Raw genomic sequence first — 6,000 nt, forward strand, 5'->3', positions numbered from 1 at the left:
TTATGCATTGGCGTCAAAAATTAGGCTTGGCGCCTGACGCCAATCTCAGCGCCTGGCGCTAAGACTAATTAAGTGGCGCTTATGGCTTTTCAGCGGCGCCAGAGCACTCAACCACCTGATGAGGTTGTTCCACCTCTTTGCAACGTATTTTTGGGTTCCTTGGTACGCCAGTTAGCCCCTCTAAGCAATTTGACATGATTTAGTAATCGGCTTGATTACATAAAGTGGTCGACCTGATGATAGATCGTCTCACTTAGCTTAAAGCGCCTAAGCATTGGCTCATTAGCAAAAAGGCACCGACATAATGGTTCATTAGCAAAAAGGCACCGACATAATGGTTCATTCGCAAAAGGCACCGACGTACAGGTTCAAAGCAGCAGAAATGTCGACGTACAGGCATAGCGAAAGCAAAGTTCAGGCAAACTTTTAAAGATCGACAGGCGTGGGTCTTCGGTAATTTCCTTAGGAAAATTATCGCATCAAATGAGGATGACTTCTAGTGAAGGTATCTTCGACGGCGTTCCCTAGCTTGCGGAGAGTTGTCACAAACAACTGGAGGTAATTTCGGGCGAAGTTGTCTTCGATCATATTCCCTTACGCATGGAAGATGGTCATAATGCGGATGGAGATTGTTTCGAGAGAAATAATCTTCGATAGTATTCCCTTGGACACGGAATATTGTCAATGCGGATAAGGATTTGTTTCAAGAGAAGCAATCTTCGATGGTATTCCCTTGGACGTGGAATATCATCATAGCGGAGGAGGATCGTTTCAGGCGAAGCAATCTTCTAATTTGGAAGCAGTTACGGGCGTAGCGGTTTTCAAGCGGGATGGCATTCTCTAGCTTGCAAAAGGTCATCAAAACATCAGTAAAACGGCAGCAAATCGGTTACTTTCAGAGACGTGTGATAGACGGTGCAAGATACGCGTTTCTTAACTCTTTTATCTGTTTAACTAATGCTAGTTTTGCAGGTATCGGCGTTACAAGAGTGGTTTAGGATCGCAGAACGTTCTGAATCATTCTCCGTCCCTATCGATACTTTGACTTTTGTTTTCGAAACTCGCGTTTCTCCAAACTCAGTCAAAGTGGGGGCTTCTGTAGACACCCATTTGTGTCTCCCCGAAACCAAACCCAGTGATAAGTACCTTTCACGTCGAATCATAATCGAATGAAGCGAAAATGTGGAAAGTCTAGTGTTGCGGATAGTTTTTAATTCTTTTCTCTTCTCTCTGTTTTTAAAAACTTATTTTAATAAAACATCCAATCCAGTTTGGTTGGTCCATGATATGGGTCCAATAGTAGTGTAGTTGGATGGGGCTTGCAAAGACCTTTCCAACGATATATTATAAGCCCAATTCCGATGAATATTGAGGAAGTTATGGCCAATTTTCTAAACTGGGCTCGGTTTGAGCTTTATATACGACCCAATGATCTAGGGGAGGGCCTAATATGATTTATCATTCCTAATGCAATTAGGAATGGTTTTAGTCTTCTAGATTCTTCTAGAAGGTTCTTTTCATTCCTAATTCAATTAGCATTGATAAATTGACTTTTGTTGACTTTTCAGAGTTTTAATCAAAATCAAATAGCATTTTCAAGGAAATTATATGATTTTATCCTCCAGTACGGCAAACTTATCTGATTTTCGAAAACGTGTTAAAATTAGGCTTGGCGCCTGAACCCAGGCTTTGGCGCCTGGAACCAGGCCTGGCGCCTAGCGCTAACCATTGGCGCCTGGCGCTAACCATTGGCACCTGGCGCTAACCATTGGCGCCTGGCGCTAGTGTTGGTGCCTGGCGCCAGTTAGCCAGGGTTTGCGCCAACTCTGTTTTTTGTGCGTCAGACTCTGTTTTGTTTATTTTCTCTTTTTGGTTGATTTTCTCTATAAATAACGTATTAAAAACTCCATTTTCATTCACCAATTCTCACGATCATTCATCTACAATCAGTTTTCTAATCTCTCTCTCTTTCGTCAATTCTTTCTTCTAAAATTTGCTTTTTACATACAAAATTCCGCATTCATTAGATCTAGAAAAACCTAGCCATATTCGAAGTTGCATTCATTAGATCTGTTTTTAGGATGTAGAAATCATGTTTATATTGTTATTATGATATTCCTAGTATCATGTCTAGGGTAATTTTAATATCAAATATGCTTATTATGATTCCTGCGATGCTTCCTATATTCTTCCTAATGTTTATGATTGTTAGTATCATGTTAGGGTTAAAGATTTGATTTTTATTGCTTAGTGACATGCTAGGGTTTGTTATTAATCTTGTTAGTATCATGCCTAGGATCTTGCAATTATTATGCTTTGATATTAACATGAACATGGTTATGATTGTTATTATGAATATTGTTATTTTGATGATCATTATTTTATTTTATGATTATTATCATGATTATTTCAATTGTGATTTATTTTTATGATGATGATTATAATTTATTTATTTATTATTATTTTCCTTGATGCTTATTTATTGTTATTGCTTGATCACACCTTTTATGCATGTTTAAAGGGAATTTGGTACTTGTAATCACGCTTAATAAGATATTTAATAATCTTGTTAGGGTTAATTGTGATTATAATTCAAGTGATCGCCAATAATAGATTTATTTGTGCATTAAATTCAACCAACATAGATAACAGGTTTAGGGTTAATCTATTGACTCAGAATAAAGTAGAGGCCTATTATTAGGGCAGGTTCAATCTCTTTTAGGTTGGATTTGTACCTTCATCCCCGAACCCTTATTTGGTTCTAGACCTTATGGAGTTGACGATCTCTTGGATCGTTAAGGGGTGTAACCTTCACCTCGTGAACGGTTTACAAGTTCCTAAAAAAACTTGTTGGCGACTCTTTTGCTCTATCTTCTTCCCTTTTGGACGCCACCGTACTTTAGTGTATGATCGCAGTGGGGTTCAAGCTAGTGGGATTAAAGCTTGAAATTGTTCCCTACAGATATATATTTCACGAAGGTCACTTCTTCTGATATGCAGATTCCACTTTCTCCTTAATTAACTTCGCATCAAATAGCCTTATGGAAGTCCCAACAAGGGGATCACTCTTCGGCCTGGTTGCGGACGATCCCGATATCAGTTTTCGGTTAGACTATGAATGGTAAAACTTACCGTAGTGTTCTTTGCTACCGTTTGGGTGTTCCTTTGTTCTTTGTTTCAACGCCGTGTTCTTCTTGCTCAAGGGTTTTTGATGGGAATATTTATGGGGATCATACGGTGTCTTGTGCTGGGATGGTGGGTATTAAACATCGGCACAATGTTGTTCGTGACACCCTTGTTGATATTTGTTTTCGGTCTGGGATTTCTGCTCGAAAGGAGGTTAACGTTGGGTTGACTGGAGGGAATGACGGGGCTCTAAGACCAGTTGATGTTTTGCTTTATTCTTGGGATAGAGGCCTTGATGTATGTGTTAACTTGACGGGGTCTTCACCTTTGACACAATCAGGGTTGTTTGACTTTGTTCCTGGTCGTATTGTGTCGGCGGCGGCTCAGCGGAAACGGGACAAGTATGGGGTGCGTTGCAGGGCTATTGGCTATGGTTTTCTTCCTTTCTCCTTTTTTTCGTTGGGGGAATTAGAGAAGGATGCTATTGCATTACTGAAGCGGGTTCAGCCGTTTTAAGATTCAGGATATTGGTGCTCGTGAAGCTACTCATATCTTCAGTAGGATCGAGTTTGCTATAGCTAGAGGGGTGGGGGCCCAGATTGTATCTCGGCTACCCACCAATTTCTTGTAAATTGATTGACTTTGTAGGTTTTTTTGATATTTTTATAATAATAATAATACTAATAATAATAATAATAATGATAATAATAATAATAATAATAATAATAATAATAATAATAATAATAATAATAATAATATATTATTATTATTATTATTATTATTATTATTATTATTATTATTATAAATTTTGTATGGCTATTCATTAATGAAATTATATATTCCCGTAAAAAAAAAAAGTCAAGCTTTACACTATTTACCAAATCTCTTTATTTTTGTGATTTAAATAATGTAATTAAAAAAAGAGCCAACCGAAGAGAATGCTCGAAGATAGTTGAAATACTCAACATTTATGGAGCAGCTTCCGGATATAAAATTCATTATGACAAATTGGAAATCTCTTTTAGCAAAGGGGTTCATGACACAATGTAAGAGGAATTGTTGAGTATTCTTGCTATACGGTGGGTTGATAAACATGAGAAGTACTTAATTGGGAATTCCAACCATTATTGGGGGATCAAAGAAAATGATTTTTATGGCACTCAAAGATCGAATTTGGAAGAAATTGATGGGTTGGAAAGAGAAATTATTATCTCAAGCCAGGAAGGAAGTTTTTCTTAAGTCAGTATTCCAAGCTATTTCGACTTACATTACTATGGGGGTCTATAAATTGCCGGTGGGTGTTGTTTATGATATCCAAGTCATGATGGCTCGGTTTTGGTGGGGCCATATTGATGGGAAACGAAAGGTTCATTGGAAGAGTTGGCGTGACCTTTGTATTCCAAAGTGCTTATAGGAGGCATGGGATGTAGAGATTTAAGTGTTTTTAATGATGCATTGCGATCGGTCGACAAGCATGGAAGTTAACAACCAAGTCAAAGTCTCTGTTAAACAAGGTATTTTTTTTTTTGCAAAATACTATGCGCACTCTTGTTTGATTCTAGTTTGGGGTAGGGGGACACTATTCGTGGCATAGCATATGGTCTTCTAAGGCTCTTCTCAAGGAGGGTATGATTTGGAGGATTGGAAACGGTAACTCTGTGAAAATTTGGGACAATCCATGGATCGATAATGGTGAGATTCATTTCATTACTTCTTCGAGAACTGATGGTTTCACACTAGTCAGTGACTTAATGTTAGTTGAGACGATTAATACAAGAGGGGGGGTGAATTGTATAGAGTTCCTAATGACTACTTTTTGCGGATAAATAAACAATGCGTATAGGAACTTAATAAAACACACAGATTTTACAAGGAAACCTTCCAGGGCCCAACTGGAAGTAAAACCTCGACCCTACCTTAGGGATTTCAAACACAAAACACTTCACTATAATAGGGCAAACACCAAGTTACAACCTATTAGACATAGACCTTTATTTCACAAGTTCCCCACTAGACTTGCTACATGATAGGACCCTATCCTACCCAATCTAAGCACCACACTTAGATTCACTTGTACCACCAAAGTACTACACGTACTACCAAAGCACAACTACTCGTACCACCCCAGTACAAAACTCACAGCCTCACCTAGAAGCTTAACACAAAACTGTATGTAACACAAACTATAAATTCACCCAAATAACCCAACCAATACAAATATAAGACACCTAGTATGATAGGTAAGCAATGCACGAAATCCAAAACTAATATGACAAGTTAAAAGCTTGGTAAACTTACTCAATTAAAGCACTGTGATTTCTCCACGCATAAACTCACAAAAAACCTAAATCATTTTGCTCTCTACTATTTATACAAGTAACACTCGAATAGAAAGTAGGTTTTCTAAAAAGATAAATATGTTAACTTAACTTATCTTTTAAACACGGTTTTAGCAAATCAAGTGGAATAAAGTCTTTTCCGAAAATAAGTTTAAAAAGATATTTATTAAGAAGACTTATCTTTTTAATAAATCGACTTTAGAGAAAATAATCTTTTTAGAAAATCTTTTCCTAAAATCTATCTTTTATTATTTTCCATTTTTATTTTATTTACCAAGCAAACTTATCACGTTTCTAATAAATTTCGTGCACTAACCTACTTACCATATTAACAATAATCTCTAAGATAAAACCTTAACTATTATTGCTGCGCCGCACTTTGATCAGATAAATTACTTGGGCTCCAAGCATATCAAGTTCCACCAAAGAACTTAACTGCTAGTTTTCAAGTTCCTGTTAGGGAACGTTCCTGTTAGGGAACTTAGTTCTTGTTAGAGAACTCTTCCTCTGATGTGTTTAACTTCTTAAATAAAGA

The sequence above is a fragment of the Chenopodium album genome, chromosome 7, assembly GCF_948465745.1.
Source record: "Chenopodium album chromosome 7, dcCheAlbu1.1, whole genome shotgun sequence".
NCBI lineage: Eukaryota > Viridiplantae > Streptophyta > Magnoliopsida > Caryophyllales > Amaranthaceae > Chenopodium > Chenopodium album.